The sequence below is a fragment of the Pan paniscus genome, chromosome X, assembly GCF_029289425.2.
Source record: "Pan paniscus chromosome X, NHGRI_mPanPan1-v2.0_pri, whole genome shotgun sequence".
In the NCBI taxonomy this organism is placed as follows: Eukaryota; Metazoa; Chordata; class Mammalia; order Primates; family Hominidae; genus Pan; species Pan paniscus.
Window position 1 is genome coordinate 86,189,336 of NC_073272.2, and position 18,049 is coordinate 86,207,384.

The 18,049-nt window shown below is 38.0% G+C and overlaps 1 protein-coding gene across 2 annotated transcripts in view; it reads left to right on the forward strand.

Annotated features, from left to right (window-relative positions):
* Window positions 1–18,049, forward strand: part of DACH2 (dachshund family transcription factor 2) — a 673,465-nt gene that overhangs the window by 562,324 nt on the left and 93,092 nt on the right. The gene's annotated exons all lie outside the window — the stretch shown is intronic.

Genomic DNA, 18,049 nt, shown 5'->3' on the forward strand with positions numbered 1-18,049 from the left:
CCTCACCCAAATCTCATGTTGAAATGTAATCCACAATGTTGGAGCCAGGGCCTGGTGGAAGGTGTTTGGATCATGAGGGTGGATCCCCCATGAATGGCTTGGGGCATCTCTGTGCTGAAAACTGAGCTCTCACTCTGAGTTCACACAAGATCTAGTTGTTTAAAAGGGTGTAGCACACGCCCCATCACATTCTCTTGCTCCTGCTCTGGTCATGTGATGTGCCTGCCCCCACTTCACCATCCGCCATAAGTAAAAGCTTCCTGAGGCCTCCCCAAAGCAGATGCCAGTGGTATGCTTCCTGCACAGCCTGCAGAACCATGAGCCAATTAAACTTTTTTTCTTATAGGTTAACCATTGTCAGGTATTTGTTTATAGCAATGCAAGAAAGGCCTAATACAGAAAACTGGTACTGAGGGATAAAACATTGTTGTAAAGATACCTGAAAATGTGAAGCCGACTTTAGAACTGGGTAATGGGCAGAGGTTGGAAGAATTTGGAGGGCTCAAAATAAGACAGAAAGATGAGGAAAAGTTTGGAACTTGTTAGAGACTGATTAAATGGTAGTGACCAAAATGCTGATGGTGATATGGACAGTGAAATCCAGGCTGCTGAGATCTCAGATAGCAGTGAGGAATTTATTTGGAACTGGAGCAAAGTTCACATGTGTTATACCTTAGCAAAGATCCTGGGTTGCATCCAATTCATGCCCTAGGGATCTGTGGAAGTTTGAACTTGAGAGTGATGACCTAAGATACCTGGCATAAGAAACTTCTAAGCATCAAAGTGTTCAAGATGTGGCCTGGCTGCTTCTAATAACATATGCTCTTATGTGGAAGCAAAGAAATAGTGAAAGATTGGAACTTATATTTAAACAGGAAGCAGAGCATTAAAGTTTGGAAAATTTGCAGCCTAGCTATTTGGCAAAAAAAGAAAAAAGCTTTTTTGGGAGAGAAATAAAAGCAGACTATGGAGCTACCCTTTGCTAGACATATTTGCATATCTAAAAGAAAGCTAAGTGCTAATATCCAAAACAATGAGACAAAGACCTCAAAGGTATTTCATAGAACTTCATGCAGCCCCTCCCATCACAAGCCTAGAGGCCTAGGAGGGAAGAATTATTTCTTGGGCCGGGCCCAGGGCTCTGCTCCCCTGCACAGCCTTGGGACACAGCTCCCTGCGTCTCAGCTGCTTTAGCCCCAGCCTCAGCTCAGAGGACCCCAGGTAATGCTCTTGCCACTACTCCAGAGGACACAAGCCACCATATCCCTTGGCAGCTTCTGTCTGATGTCAATACTACAGACACACAGAATGCTTGAGTGAATGAGACTTAGCAGCCTTTGCTAGGTTTCAGAAAATGTATGAGAAGGCCTGGGTGTCCAGGCGGAAGCCTGCTGCAGGGGCAGAGCCCTCACAGAGAACCTTTACTAGGGCAGTGCAGAGGGAAAATAACGGGGTTGGAGCCCTGACACAGAGTCCCCACTGGGGCACTGCCTAGTGAAGCTATGAGAAAGGGGCCACCGGCTCCAAGACCCCAGAATGGTAGATCCCCTGGCAGTTTACAACTTCAGTATGGAAAAGCCACAGATGCACAACAACCTGTGAGAGCAGCACAGGGTCTGAACCCTGTAAAGCCACAGGGGCAGAGCTGGCCAAGGCCTCAGGAGTCCACCACTTGCATTAGTGTTCCCTGGAGTTAAGGGCACTTGGGACATGGAGTCAAAGGAGATTATTTTGGAGCTTTAAGATTTAATGACTGCCCTGCAGGGTTTTGAACTTGCGTGGGGCCTTTCTTTTGGCTGATTTCTCTCTTTTGGAGCATGAATGTTTACCCAATGCCTATACCCCTGTTGTATCTTGGAAGTAAGTAATTTGAATTAATTGATTTTAAGTAACCAATTAGTTTTATAGGCTCATAGGTGGAAAGGACATGCTTTGTCTCACACGAGACTTTGGACTTTGGACTTTTGAGTTAATGATGAAACAAGCCAAGACTTTTGGGGACTGTTGGAAAGGCATGATTGTATTTTGCAATGTGAAAAGGACATGAGATTTGGGGGTGTCTAGGGGTGGAATGATATAGTTTGGATATTTGTTGCTGCTCAAATCTCATATTGAAATGTAATCCCCAATGTTGGAGGTGGTACCTGATGGGAGGTGTTTGGATTATGGGGGCAAATCCCTTGTGAATGTCTCAGGCCATCCCCTTGGTGATAAGTGAGCTCTCACTCTGAGTTCACATGAGATCTGGTTATTTACAAATGTGTTGCACCTACCTCCACACCCTTGTTCCTGCTCTAGCCATGTGATATGCCTGCTCCTGCTTCAACTTCCATGAGTAAATGCTTCCTGAGGCCTCCCCAGAAGCAGACATGAGTGCTATGCTTCCTGTGCATCCTGCAGAACCATGAGCCAATTACATCTCATTTTTTTTATAAATTACCCAGTATCAGGTATTTATTTATATGAATGCAAGAACTGCATAACACATCCCTTTTGCCATATCGTTTTTAAAAATCCCTGGGGTTGAAAAAAAAGCAAGCTGTGATATTGAAACATGTTTTCAGTGTCCTTCTAAACACATGCCACTCTTCTTTAGCTTGGTTTATGTTAAGCTGATGCCTGTGCTAATGCTTGTCACTGATGATCATAACACTTTGATCACTAATTCCACTGGAAAGTAGTCTTCTAGTATGTTCTTTGAATAATAGGATTATATGATGCGTAGAATATATCAAGTTAATAAATGACTGGATATACAAATCATACTTATTTCTAGCATTTAGCATTTCTAAACAAAGGTCCTAGGAGCAACTTTTAAAATATTTCTGCACTTCAGTTTTCCTTTCTGCAAAATGGATCTTGCTTTCTTTATACTTTACTTCTATATTTACATATAAAATTTATATTTAAATTATAGTTTACATCTGAAAACTGGTTAGTCTAATCTGTAAGCCATGTTAACTTTTCATTTTAATTCAAGCAAGTCAATCTGTCATTTGCTGGCAGGCTAATTTGTTAACAATTAATTGAATCAGATGAAGCCACTGGTATCTGGTTTAAAAAATTTGTTGGTCCATTCATATTTTTTGTTTTCCATTCATTGAATCACTATTGTGTATCAGGTAGTGCTCAAGGTTTATGATTTAAATGGGAGAGACAAATAATGAACAAAATAAATAATTATATAATTCTCGATTAAGTATTTAGATAGACAAAATGAACCCATATTTATTCTTTTGAAAACATAGTCGAGTTTGCTTTTATGCCCTATGAGACCAGGGTTTCTGAGTTATAAAAAGAAGTGAAACTACATATAATTATTTACATGTATCTACCTTCTCATTGCTTAAAATTTTAGTACTGAGTGATTTGTTAGAGTGCTATTTTTGTCTCTTATTTTTCACATTCCTAAAAAGAAGGTTATGGGATGTATGCAACTGTGACTGAGTGCATACGCACAAAATACATTAGTTTTCATAATGTTACAAGTCTAGTTTTGGTTGTTTGAATGCTCATAGACTCAAATGAACACAGCACTTAGTGTACTTATTCATGAACTTAATATTTGCTTAGTCAGATAATGTTGAATGTTAGGATGAAAGAAAAATCTCTGATTTCTATAATGGACTTATATATTCACTGTTTTCGATTTTATTATTTTTGGGCCAGCATCCAGTGATATGCCTAAAAACCAGCTCCCCAAAAACCAAACAAATCAAAATAAGAAGAAAACTGCTATTTATAACATTTGCCAATTTTCTTGGTGTAAACATTTCTATCGTGGCAGATTTCAGGTTACCAACAGCTTAACAACTGGCTCACAAAATTAATGAATATTTAACAATTGGCTCTAGTTTGAGCAGGTCCAAGGCAGCACCCTCCTTTAAAAATATTGTACTACATATGAAATGGGTATCACTTCAGACTCTTCACGGCAATCTTTTCTTATATCTATTAAGCAAATCCAACAACAAAAACTTTTCCAACCAGTTTACCTTTCAATACCTTCAACAAAGCGTGACACATTAACTAAATATTTGAGAATTCTCTATAAAAGTGAATGAATAAAGTTTGTTTACCAGTTTAATTTATACCACTTTAACAGAGAATGGTATTAAATTGGAAGGGAGTTTAGCTTAATTGCATTTGGATCTTTTTTTATCAGCTTGTAAATATTGGTAAAAAAAAAAATGTTTGGTGATTAGAAGTTTGGATGCCTGCAAATGTCCTCAAATAGTGAAAGCTACCACAGGGGAAAATACACCTGGCTGAGCCTTTTTCATTTTAGGTCTCAGAAGTGATATACCTTGTAGAAGCTTAGATTCCAAAGAAAATATTTATGGCTTACATAGTTTGATAGATTTCCTTGCCTCCATGGATTTAAATAATTAACAATGCATCTTAGATGCATAGGATATATCTACTATAGCAACACTGCCCATAATGGTAGCCACTAGGCATGTGTGGGTATTTTAACTTAAATAAAAATATAAAATTCAAACTTCAGTTAATGAATTAGTCACATTTCAAGTGCTCAATAGTCACATGTTATTTGTGGCTACTATATTAGACAGCACAGTTATAGAATGTTTTCATCATTGGAGAAAGTTCCATTGGACAGCACTCCATTAAATAGGGTGAATGGAAGGTCTAGAACCATCAGTCATTTTGAGAACAAGAAAGGATAATAAAGACTTAAAAATCAGCAAGTGTCTTGAAATTATCCTTTCAGTTACCCAGAAAGGACAGCTACTATTGACTTTTGGCTTATTGTGCTATTATCTTCATCACTTTCTGTTAGAAAACAGAATTCACTGATTTAGCAAATGTTGAATGTATGCAAAAGACTCTGTTATATTGCTTTGTCCAAAACACAGAAAAGAAACAGACATAGATAGCCTCCACCCCCAAAAGGATTTATAGAATTATATACCACTTCTGGCTAAAGCCATCATAATTTGTTAGTTAAATAAGATGCATTCAGAAGGAGATTTTATTAGAGGTAGTATGGTATAATTGCTGTCTGCCTGGATTTGAATCCTGGTTTTACCACTCCTTGTTATGTGACCTTAGGCAAATTAATTAACTTACCTGTGTCTCAGATTGCCTCATGGTCCCAATGAAATGGGGATGATAATTGTAACTACTTCATAGTGTTAACATAGGCCTAAGTGAGATAAAGCATGTTAACACATTTAGAGCAATGTTTGGCACCTACTAAGTGCACAGCATGTATTAGCCAATATTTTCTTTATGTTTTGCATTCAATAATCCATATAGAAATAGTAATAAGTAGAAAACAATATTGTGGCCAAAAGCTAGCATGAGATATAAGTAGCTTCCTCTATGTAGGTTCTTCTGTATGTTCTCTTATCAGTAATGGGACAAAGGGAGGCCCCACCATTAAATTCACCTACAGTTATTGGCCTACAGCATTGATTTACCTGTGATAGTTGCCTTGATTTGATACCCCAGAATAAAGATTATGAGCCTGATGGGGGCTGGAGAAGGGTGCCCAATTTAATATCAAATTTGACCTGGTTGGTGTTTAATTTTAAATAATATTTGAATGTTTACATGTGAATTATTTAGTATAGTTTGCACCGTGGGCACCTACAATGCATATGAAAACACACATATGCCTTCCTTTCATCCCCAATGTGGTGCATTAGGCAGTCAATAAATATTTGTTGCATGAGTGAGTAAAAGCTAAAGGAGTCACTGGATATTAAACTTTGGGCAGTGTTTCCAACATAAACTATTATTAGTAATACAGACTTTAAATCCAAAAGTGGGAAAGACATTACAAGTTGCAAACAAATGTTTCTTATTGTTTTTTGTCAGTAGATAGTTTGGGAATATTGCTACACAAGGCACATGGTAAATTTTAGTTCTGGCTCAGATCCCTTTGGTGTTGGCTCAACTATTAGCATGTGTAGCTAATAACTAATATAGCTATAACATGAATTGGAAATTGCATTATGATCATTAGGCTTGCAAGACTATTAATCCTTCAATTATATTACTGAATGTGGCAAAATCATGAAGACAAAAATAGGTAAAATACCTTACTGGTATGGAATTCTATTCCCTGTTTGACATTTAAGTGTCTTACAGTACATTTTTCTCTATTTGTGGGAAACTGTGTAATGTCAGTGTGCCATAGTTTTTTTCTGATAACACATTTAAGAAATTTAAGTTGGAAGCTGTTATTTGGCAGTTTACCAACACCATCTGATTAGCTCTGTTTCTTGTTTGGCTGAGCAGCTGGCAATTAATGAATTGATAGGAAATGGTCACACGGCAGTGGCATTAGCGTGTGAACATCTGGTATTAAAATTAGTCAACACAGAGGTTTTTGTGTGATAATTCAAATTCACTGACAAGAATCACTACTTGGGTCTCATTCTAAGTGCTCTATGGAAAGAGAAAGCTATTACTATCTCAGAGCATGAGACGAAGATACGTTGAGTGGGCATTAAGGGTTGTTTGTGTTTGTTTGTTAGTTTGGGTGGGTGGGTGGGTGGCAGAGTTACAAGCCCACAACTTAACTTGGAAACCATGCATTTTTCCCACTGAACTATTCATTCTCCCACTTGAAGGTATTTTATGCTATGGTCAGATATGGCTGATTCCTTTAATCTGTAAGCCTTTTCCAGGACAAGTTCATCACATTAAAGAGATGAGAGGGTTCTTTGTTCAAACACCACATAGGTCACACAAAGGGTGTGTGTATTATTTTGGACTCTTGTGCTTACATATTCCAGCTGCACCCCCAATCTGGCATCATTTCTTATGCATAATATTATATTATCTCTTCTAATTCGGGATTGAAATTATGCCTTCAAAACCACTGAAGAGTGAAAGCTGCCAATATCTAGAATATTTTTTCTGAGTGGTGAGTTTCTTAACCACTCCTAGAGAAACAAGGTAAGAGTATTGTGGATTCACTGTTTCATAGACTAATGAAACACATATATTGTGATAACTTCTACCCTGGAATAGGGAGTTTAACAATTGCTAAATTGCATAATTTTTCCTTTTTAACCTCAAGAGCCCTTTTTCCATTTTTTAAGTTTATGAAAACTTCGTTATATTCATCACTGTTAATTTAAATTCAATGGTAAATTGGTGATTGTAGAACACAGACCAATGCTTGAATTGGTTCATAAAGATCCATAAAGTGTCATGCTTCCAATAGTATTTAGATATACCAACTTTCAGCATCAAATTACTCCCCCTATTTAGTGGTAAGCTACGTTAGTAAAAACAATGAGCAAATTTTTATTTTACTGTCTCTGGTTTTATTATTAAAGTCTTTCAAGTTACAGTCTGTTCTGTTTCTGCAGAACTCTGGTGACAACACAGAAGAAGCATATCAATTAAATATGAAATATCAAGACAAATACATGCATAAAATATCCAGCATTCAAATAAACTTCCAAAAGCCACTCCTCAGTAGCAAAATGCCATTAAATCCTTTAGGAACTCATTAATAGATTAACATTTGGAAAAGTAATTACAATGAGAGTTGAAGTCAAACTAAATAAAAAAAGAAGACATCTATTACATAATTCTACTGAATTCTTGAAAGAAATCAATATAATAAAATATGAGAGGAAATTCAACGTTGAGACAGTTGTTTTTAAAAGGCAATGGAACATGTGCACATACATATTACCACATGGTAGAGATATTTAACACACATATGTTAGTACTTCATAAATTCTGTGTATACTTCCATATTTCCAAGAATGTAAAATAATATATTGAAATGAAATAAATGGCCTCTATGAACATGGTCAGAGTTGATACTTTAGTGCCAATAAACTGAATCTTTTTTTTTTTAATTATACTTTAAGTTTTAGGGTACATGTGCACATTGTGCAGGTTAGTTACATATGTATACATGTGCCATGCTGGTGCGCTGCACCCACTAACTCGTCATCTAGCATTAGGTATATCTCCCAATGCTATCCCTCCCCCCCTCCCCCCTCCCCACCAGAGTCCCCAGAGTGTGATATTCCCCTTCCTGTGTCCATGTGATCTCATTGTTCAATTCCCACCTATGAGTGAGAATATGCGGTGTTTGGTTTTTTGTTCTTGCGATAGTTTACTGAGAATGATGGTTTCCAATTTCATCCATGTCCCTACAAAGGATATGAACTCATCATTTTTTATGGCTGCATAGTATTCCATGGTGTATATGTGCCACATTTTCTTAATCCAGTCTATCATTGTTCGACATTTGGGTTGGTTCCAAGTCTTTGCTATTGTGAATAATGCCGCAATAAACATACGTGTGCATGTGTCTTTATAGCAGCATGATTTATAGTCACTTGGGTATATACCCAGTAATGGGATGGCTGGGTCAAATGGTATTTCTAGTTCTAGATCCCTGAGGAATCGCCACACTGACTTCCACAATGGTTGAACTAGTTTACAGTCCCACCAACAGTGTGAAAGTGTTCCTATTTCTCCACATCCTCTCCAGCACCTGTTGTTTCCTGACTTTTTAATGATTGCCATTCTAACTGGTGTGAGATGATATGTCATAGTGGTTTTGATTTGCATTTCTCTGATGGCCAGTGATGATGAGCATTTTGTCATGTGTTTTTTGGCTGCATAAATGTCTTCTTTTGAGAAGTGTCTGTTCATGTCCTTCGCCCACTTTTTGATGGGGTTGTTTGTTTTTTTCTTGTAAATTTGTTTGAGTTCACTGTAAATTCTGGATATTAGCCCTTTGTCACATGAGTAGGTTGCAAAAATTTTCTCCCATGTTGTAGGTTGCCTATTGACTCTGATGGTAGTTTCTTTTGCTGTGCAGAAGCTCTTTAGTTTAATTAGATCCCATTTGTCGATTTTGGCTTTTGTTGCCATTGCTTTTGGTGTTTTAGACATGAAGTCCTTGCCAACGCCTATGTCCTGAATGGTAAGGCCTAGGTTTTCTTCTAGGGTTTTTATGGTTTTAGGTCTAACGTTTAAGTCTTTAATCCATCTTGAATTGATTTTTGTATAAGGTGTAAGGAAGGGATCCAGTTTCAGCTTTCTACATATGGCTAGCCAGTTTTCCCAGCACCATTTATTAAATAGGGAATCCTTTCCCCATTGCTTGTTTTTCTCAGGTTTGTCAAAGATCAGATAGTTGTAGGTAAGCGGCGTTATTTCTGAGGGCTCTGTTCTGTTCCATTGATCTATATTTCTGTTTTGGTACCAGTACCATGCTGTTTTGGTTACTGTAGCCTTGTAGTATAGTTTGAAGTCAGGTAGTGTGATGCCTCCAGCTTTGTTCTTTTGGCTTAGGATTGACTTGGCGATGCGGGCTCTTTTTTGGTTCCATATGAACTTTAAAGTAGTTTTTTCCAATTCTGTGAAGAAAGTCATTGGTAGCTTAATGGGGATGGCATTGAATCTGTAAATTACCTTGGGCAGTATGGCCATTTTCACGATATTGATTCTTCCTACCCATGAGCATGGAATGTTCTTCCATTTGTTTGTATCTTCTTTTATTTCCTTGAGCAGTGGTTTGTAGTTCTCCTTGAAGAGGTGCTTCACATCCCTTGTAAGTTGGATTCCTAGGTATTTTATTCTCTTTGAAGCAATTGTGAATGGGAGTTCACTCATGATTTGGCTCTCTGTTTGTCTATTGTTGGTGTATAGGAATGCTTGTGATTTTTGTACATTGATTTTGTATCCTGAGTCTTTGCTGAAGTTGCTTATCAGCTTAAGGAGATTTTGGGCTGAGACGATGGGGTTTTCTAGATAAACAATCATGTCGTCTGCAAACAGGGACAATTTGACTTCCTCTTTTCCTAATTGAATACCCTTTATTTCCTTCTCCTGCCTGATTGCCCTGGCCAGAACTTCCAACACTATGTTGAATAGGAGCGGTGAGAGAGGGCATCCCTGTCTTGTGCCAGTTTTCAAAGGGAATGCTTCCAGTTTTTGCCCATTCAGAATGATATTGGCTGTGGGTTTGTCATAGATAGCTCTTATTATTTTGAAATACGTCCCATCAATACCTAATTTATTGAGAGTTTTTAGCATGAAGGGTTGTTGAATTTTGTCAAAGGCTTTTTCTGCATTTATTGAGATAATCATGTGGTTTTTGTCTTTGGCTCTGTTTATATGCTGGATTACATTTATTGATTTGCGTATATTGAACCAGCCTTGCATCCCAGGGATGAAGCCCACTTGATCATGGTGGATAAGCTTTTTGATGTGCTGCTGGATTCGGTTTGCCAGTATTTTATTGAGGATTTTTGCATCAATGTTCATCAAGGATATTGGTCTAAAATTCTCTTTTTTGGTTGTGTCTCTGCCCGGCTTTGGTATCAGAATGATGCTGGCCTCATAAAATGAGTTAGGGAGGATTCCCTCTTTTTCTATTGATTGGAATAGTTTCAGAAGGAATGGTACCAGTTCCGCCTTGTACCTCTGGTAGAATTCGGCTGTGAATCCATCTGGTCCTGGACTCTTTTTGGTTGGTAAACTATTGATTATTGCCACAATTTCAGCTCCTGTTATTGGTCTATTCAGAGATTCAACTTCTTCCTGGTTTAGTCTTGGGAGAGTGTATGTGTCGAGGAATGTATCCATTTCTTCTAGATTTTCTAGTTTATTTGCGTAGAGGTGTTTGTAGTATTCTCTGATGGTAGTTTGTATTTCTGTGGGATCGGTGGTGATATCCCCTTTATCATTTTTTATTGCGTCTATTTGATTCTTCTCTCTTTTTTTCTTTATTAGTCTTGCTAGCGGTCTATCAATTTTGTTGATCCTTTCAAAAAACCAGCTCCTGGATTCATTGATTTTTTGAAGGGTTTTTTGTGTCTCTATTTCCTTCAGTTCTGCTCTGATTTTAGTTATTTCTTGCCTTCTGCTAGCTTTTGAATGTGTTTGCTCTTGCTTTTCTAGTTCTTTTAATTGTGATGTTAGGGTGTCAATTTTGGATCTTTCCTGCTTTCTCTTGTGGGCATTTAGTGCTATAAATTTCCCTCTACACACTGCTTTGAATGCATCCCAGAGATTCTGGTATGTTGTGTCTTTGTTCTCGTTGGTTTCAAAGAACATCTTTATTTCTGCCTTCATTTCGTTATGTACCCAGTAGTCATTCAGGAGCAGGTTGTTCAGTTTCCATGTAGTTGAGCGGCTATGAGTGAGGTTCTTAATCCTGAGTTCTAGTTTGATTGCACTGTGGTCTGAGAGATAGTTTGTTATAATTTCTGTTCTTTTACATTTGCTGAGGAGAGCTTTACTTCCAACTATGTGGTCAATTTTGGAATAGGTGTGGTGTGGTGCTGAAAAAAATGTATATTCTGTTGATTTGGGGTGGAGAGTTCTGTAGATGTCTATTAGGTCCACTTGGTGCAGAGTTGAGTTCAATTCCTGGGTATCCTTGTTGACTTTCTGTCTCGTTGATCTGTCTAATGTTGACAGTGGGGTGTTAAAGTCTCCCATTATTAATGTGTGGGAGTCTAAGTCTCTTTGTAGGTCACTCAGGACTTGCTTTATGAATCTGGGTGCTCTTGTATTGGGTGCATATATATTTAGGATAGTTAGCTCCTCTTGTTGAATTGATCCCTTTACCATTATGTAATGGCCTTCTTTGTCTCTTTTGATCTTTGTTGGTTTAAAGTCTGTTTTATCAGAGACTAGGATTGCAACCCCTGCCTTTTTTTGTTTTCCATTTGCTTGGTAGATCTTCCTCCATCCTTTTATTTTGAGCCTATGTGTGTCTCTGCACGTGAGATGGGTTTCCTGAATACAGCACACTGATGGGTCTTGACTCTTTATCCAACTTGCCAGTCTGTGTCTTTTAATTGGAGAATTTAGTCCATTTACATTTAAAGTTAATATTGTTATGTGTGAATTTGATCCTGTCATTATGATGTTAGCTGGTTATTTTGCTCATTAGTTGATGCAGTTTCTTCCTAGTCTTGATGGTCTTTACATTTTGGCATGATTTTGCAGCGGCTGGTACCGGTTGTTCCTTTCCATGTTTAGCGCTTCCTTCAGGAGCTCTTTTAGGGCAGGCCTGGTGGTGACAAAATCGGTCAGCATTTGCTTGTCTGTAAAGTATTTTATTTCTCCTTCACTTATGAAGCTTAGTTTGGCTGGATATGAAATTCTGGGTTGAAAATTCTTTTCTTTAAGAATGTTGAATATTGGCCCCCACTCTCTTCTGGCTTGTAGGGTTTCTGCCGAGAGATCCGCTGTTAGTCTGATGGGCTTCCCTTTGAGGGTAACCCGACCTTTCTGTCTGGCTGCCCTTAACATTTTTTCCTTCATTTCAACTTTGGTGAATCTGACAATTATGTGTCTTGGAGTTGCTCTTCTCGAGGAGTATCTTTGTGGCGTTCTCTGTATTTCCTGAATCTGAACGTTGGCCTGCCTTGCTAGATTGGGGAAGTTCTCCTGGATAATATCCTGCAGAGTGTTTTCCAACTTGGTTTCATTCTCCGCATCACTTTCAGGTACACCAATCACACGTAGATTTGGTCTTTTCACATAGTCCCATATTTCTTGGAGGCTTTGCTCATTTCTTTTTATTCTTTTTTCTCTAAACTTCCCTTCTCGCTTCATTTCATTCATTTCATCTTCCATTGCTGATACCCTTTCTTCCAGTTGATCGCATCGGCTCCTGAGGCTTCTGCATTCTTCACGTAGTTCTCGAGCCTTGGTTTTCAGCTCCATCAGCTCCTTTAAGCACTTCTCTGTATTGGTTATTCTAGTTATACATTCTTCTAAATTTTTTTCAAAGTTTTCAACTTCTTTGCCTTTGGTTTGAATGTCCTCCCATAGCTCAGAGTAATTTGATCGTCTGAAGCCTTCTTCTCTCAGCTCGTCAAAATCATTCTCCATCCAGCTTTGTTCCATTGCTGGTGAGGAACTGCGTTCCTTTGGAGGAGAGGCGCTCTGCATTTTAGAGTTTCCTGTTTTTCTGTTCTGTTTTTTCCCCATCTTTGTGGTTTTATCTACTTTTGGTCTTTGATGATGGTGATGTACAGATGGGTTTTTGGTGTGGATGTCCTTTCTGTTTGTTAGTTTTCCTTCTAACAGACAGGACCCTCAGCTGCAGGTCTGTTGGAATACCCTGCCGTGTGAGGTGTCAGTGTGCCCCTGCTGGGGGGTGCCTCCCAGTTAGGCTGCTCGGGGGTCAGGGGTGAGGGACCCACTTGAGGAGGCAGTCTGCCCGTTCTCAGATCTCCAGCTGCGTGCTGGGAGAACCACTGCTCTCTTCAAAGCTGTCAGACAGGGACATTTAAGTCTGCAGAGGTTACTGCTGTCTTTTTGTTTGTCTGTGCCCTGCCCCCAGAGGTGGAGCCTACAGAGGCAGGCAGGCCTCCTTGAGCTGTGGTGGGTTCCACCCAGTTCGAGCTTCCAGGCTGCTTTGTTTACCTAAGCAAGCCTGGGCAATGGCGGGCGCCCCTCCCCCAGCCTCGCTGCCGCCTTGCAGTTTGATCTCAGACTGCTGTGCTAGCAATCAGTGAGATTCCGTGGGTGTAGGACCCTCCGAGCCAGGTGTGGGATATAGTCTCGTGGTGCGCCGTTTTTTAAGCAGGTCTGAAAAGCGCAATATTCGGGTGGGAGTGACCCGATTTTCCAGGTGCGTCCGTCACCCCTTTCTTTGACTCGGAAAGGGAACTCCCTGACCCCTGGCGCTTCCCAGGTGAGGCAATGCCTCGCCCTGCTTCGGCTCGCGCACGGTGCGCGCACCCACTGGCCTGCGCCCACTGTCTGGCAGTCCCTAGTGAGATGAACCAAGTACCTCAGATGGAAATGCAGAAATCACCGTCTTCTGCGTCGCTCACGCTGGGAGCTGTAGACCGGAGCTGTTCCTATTCAGCCATCTTGGCTCCTCCCCCCCTCAATAAACTGAATCTTAAGCCAAATTGACTGTGTTAAACCTTATAAAAAACTAAATTTTCTAAACATTGCCCCATTCTTTATGAAGGTTCAAATGTACTTTCAAATAATTTGATAAAATGGGCAACATTTTTAACCATTTGTGATATATCTCTAAAGATAAGGAACTGGTATAGTAGAGGAAGGGATTGTATGTACTAATTAATAGCATTTTCCGTAACAACTTATTCTTTTTAGGCAAAGTCCTTGAACTATGTGAGTACACATCAGAATCTGAGTTATTATTGAAGATTGTATTACTAATTGCAGGGAAAAATAGGAATTGTGAGAATGTATAAATTTTGGAAATCTCTGTCCTTTGCTACTTTGGATTTGGAGAAGACTTCTGTGGTGTTTCATAGGAGCTGCAGCTATTTTTGATGGGGCACAAATTAAATATGTGAAAAGTAACAGGGTTGTAAAAGTCATAAATGCCACATAAATGAAGTTATCAATGAGTAAAAGTGATTAGAATTTTAGATTTGCAAGTTTCCTTTTTAAATACTTATTGATTTGTTGCAAATACTGTTAACCCTGTATTTGGCAAATGGTGAAGGCATTATCACTTGTGTTCTCATTTGTAATAAAACAGATTAACTTGCTGTGAAATTTTAACTAGGCTGAGACACAACAGTAGCCACCTAATGAACCAAAGCATATTGCAGTTAAGTAGCTAAATAGATGCATACTTATTACAGGGCTAAAAAATTGATCTGTTTACTTGCAAAGAAGAAATTGTTCATATAATTATTCATTATTTTAGGAGAACTTAAACATTCCACTTCCACAGAGATTTAAAAAAAAAACACAACACCTAATTCTTAATCAATGTAAGACACTGCATTCATATAACATGGTTTGCATGGTGAAAAAAGTCTGACTTCTGTGCTGCCTTAGAAAAATAACAATGGACTGAAACTTGATCGAATTTGGTAAGTACAGGCTACAAAATCTTAAAGGAGAAAATTTGCTTCATACAAAATGTTACTGTCACTCTTAATATTCACCTTCTAAATTAGGTTCTCAAAGTTAGTTCATTGTTTCACATAATATGCTGCTGAAAATGCAAAGAAGGAGTTTCAGCATAAATTATTGGAGTTTATATCATTTTATCCTATGCTAATTTTAAATATGTTAGGGGAATCCACTATTTTTTCTTAATATTAGTTAATATCAATTGCATTTTTGTTAACGTTCTTGATATTTTCTGTTTTTATAGGTGCTCTTATGATTTTTATTTACTCATAATGAGCATTCAGTTTTTATTAGGCAGAGTGAGCAAGACCAAGTTTCACTGTCAGTTGGATTCTCTTGCTTTTTTAAACCATGAAACTGTAGGGATCACTCAAAAATTGTTTATTTTTATTCCAGCAGCATACATTGCTGTATATGTGATTCTGGTTTGCTGTTACACAGTGATTTTCCTTTTGTAAGTTTTATTTTTTTACAATAACTGCTGCACTTTGTCCCTCTCCATTCATTCAGAGGTCCATTAGAGATAAACATAGTTCATTGAATTACACATATTTAAAGGAAATTTTCAGGGTTGGAATTCAAACACAAATAGTGAATGTTCTGTGGTTTTTGCACATATTTTGGCATGGAATCAGTGAGACACAATGATGAAAGGCAAAAATGGCCACATATATTAAATTCCTTTTATATATATACACATGCACACACATACTATTTCAATAATATATTTGAAAGCATTATAGTTTAAGTTGAATTTCACAACTGATAAACTACAAGTCTATTTTTAAAAAGTGAAAGGGTATGATAGAAGGGCTGTATGGATATTGCTGTCAGTACCCATATCATCCCTCCAAAGTGTGAATAGAATTATTGGGGGAAAAAACTTGATTCTTTTCTTCTGTTTTGCTTCTGTATTTCTTTTTATTTTTCCTTGCAGACATTATGTGGCAAGTAGATATTTTCCTGCAGACTAAATATAAAAGAAATGTATCAGTATTCTACTCTGTTTGGAAACATTGTTTTGGAGGCATGACAACAGCTATAAAGTCCTTAACATGTAATATACATTTAAAATTATTGGTATTTAATTAGCATATACTGTAGCTAATATACTCAAAGTCTACTATTCATTTCACTAAAGTTGTTGGATGTTAATGAAATGCTAAGCAATAATGTCAAACAAAATTTTAAAATATGCATACTACATTGATGACCATATTAGTGTTCTATTGTTGCTATAACAAATTGCCACAAATTTAGTGGTTTAACACAGTGCAAATTTATTATCTTGGAGTTCTGTAGGTCAGAAGTTGGACATGAGGTTCACTAGGCTAAAAGCAAGGTGTGGTCAAGGTGTGCTGCATTTCTTTCTATAGGCTCCAGAGAAGAATCTGTTATCTGTTTTCTTTTCTTCTTTTAAAATAATTTCAACTTTTATTTAGATATATGGGATACATGTGCAAGTTTTTTACATGGATATATTATGTGATGGTGAGGTTTAGGATACTAATGATCCTGTCACCTAGGTAGTGAGTATAGTGTCTAATAGGTAGTTTTTCAGCCCTTTCCCTCTCCCTCTCTACCCCCTCTAGAAGTGCCCAGTGTTTATTGTTAAAGGTCACTCACATCTCTTTGCTCATGGCTCCCTTCTTCCATCTTCAAAGCCAGCAATGTTGCATCTCTGTGACAATTCCTCTGCAGTCATGTCTCCCTCTGACCCTTCTTTTCTGCCTGTGTCTTCCACAGTTTAGAATCCTGGTGATCAGATTGGGTCCACTAAGATAATCCAGTATAATCTCCCTATTTCATGATTCTCAATTGCATCTGCAAAGTCCCTTTGGCCATGTGAAGTAACAAATTCACAGGTTCCTGTAATTAAGATGTGGATTGGAGATTTTAAGTTGGGGAGGTGGCATCACTGTGCCCGCTGCAATGCCAGACATTGGATAATGTTAACTACTACTAATGAAATAATAAATTTTAACTCTCGTGCTATTACTTTTGCATTAAACAAACAGTTTTTTAGGGGGGTTATTTGGGCTTCTCATGCAAAATCAATGTGGAAATGTACAAGCACATATTTGACAAATTATTTCTTAATGTTATGATGATTAAAATAATGATGTGATTACAGATAATTAGACACAACATTTAATTGAAGAAATTTATTATGGATGAATTAAATATTTTATAGAACATTCTCTGTGCTGGCATGTCTATCACCCAGTCACATTTATTGCATAAGTGCATAAACCCTGCAATTTGGTTCTTTTATTGATCAAATTAACTTAATGATTTGGATTTAGTCATCAATTTGTGATGCATAAACATAGTGAATAGCTTCAGTGCTTTATAGCAATTTTAATAATCAGAAGTCTTGAGAGCCATAATAATTACTGCAGAAGTATGCAAAAATATTTTATTAAAATACATTATTGAAAACTACAAAAATCTATGGAATACTAGAAGAATTGACCTTGATAGATCATAGTGTAAGTTTGAAAAAAACAATAATGGTGTACTGTGACTATTAAAATATGTATACTTTTTTTGATATGAAGTTTTGCTCTTGTTGCCCAGGCTGGAGTGCAATGGCGTGACTTCGGCTCACTGCAGTGTCCACCTCTTGGGTTCAAGGGATTCTTCTACATCAGCCTCCCCAATAGCTGGGATTACAGGTGCCTGCCACCATGCCCGGCTAATTTTTTGTATTTTTAGTAGAGACGGGGTTTCACCATTTTGATCAGGCTGATCTCGAACTCCTGACCTCAGGTGATCCACCCGCCTTGGCCTCCCAAAGTGCTGAGATTACATGCGTGAGCCACCATGCCCAGCCTATTAAAATATTTTGTTGGCGGAATTCAACATAAGTTATTAAGGTCTGAGAGGTTACAGGTATCTAATATACAAGTATATTATTTCTATAAATTTTATCCATGCAGAAAAGCTCAACATGTACCAGGTGCCACAATTTGTGAGTTTTATCCCAGGGCTCTCAAGTCTTTACATTTGGGAGTTCTCCTTCTTAATGACATAGGAGTATCACACTCCAGGCCTTGCCATGAACTTCACATCAATCTAGAAACTACAATAACAATAACCTTCAAAACACACCTACACTGTTAATCATTTATGAATTTTTTACCAGAGCAAATGGAAATTAACTTTT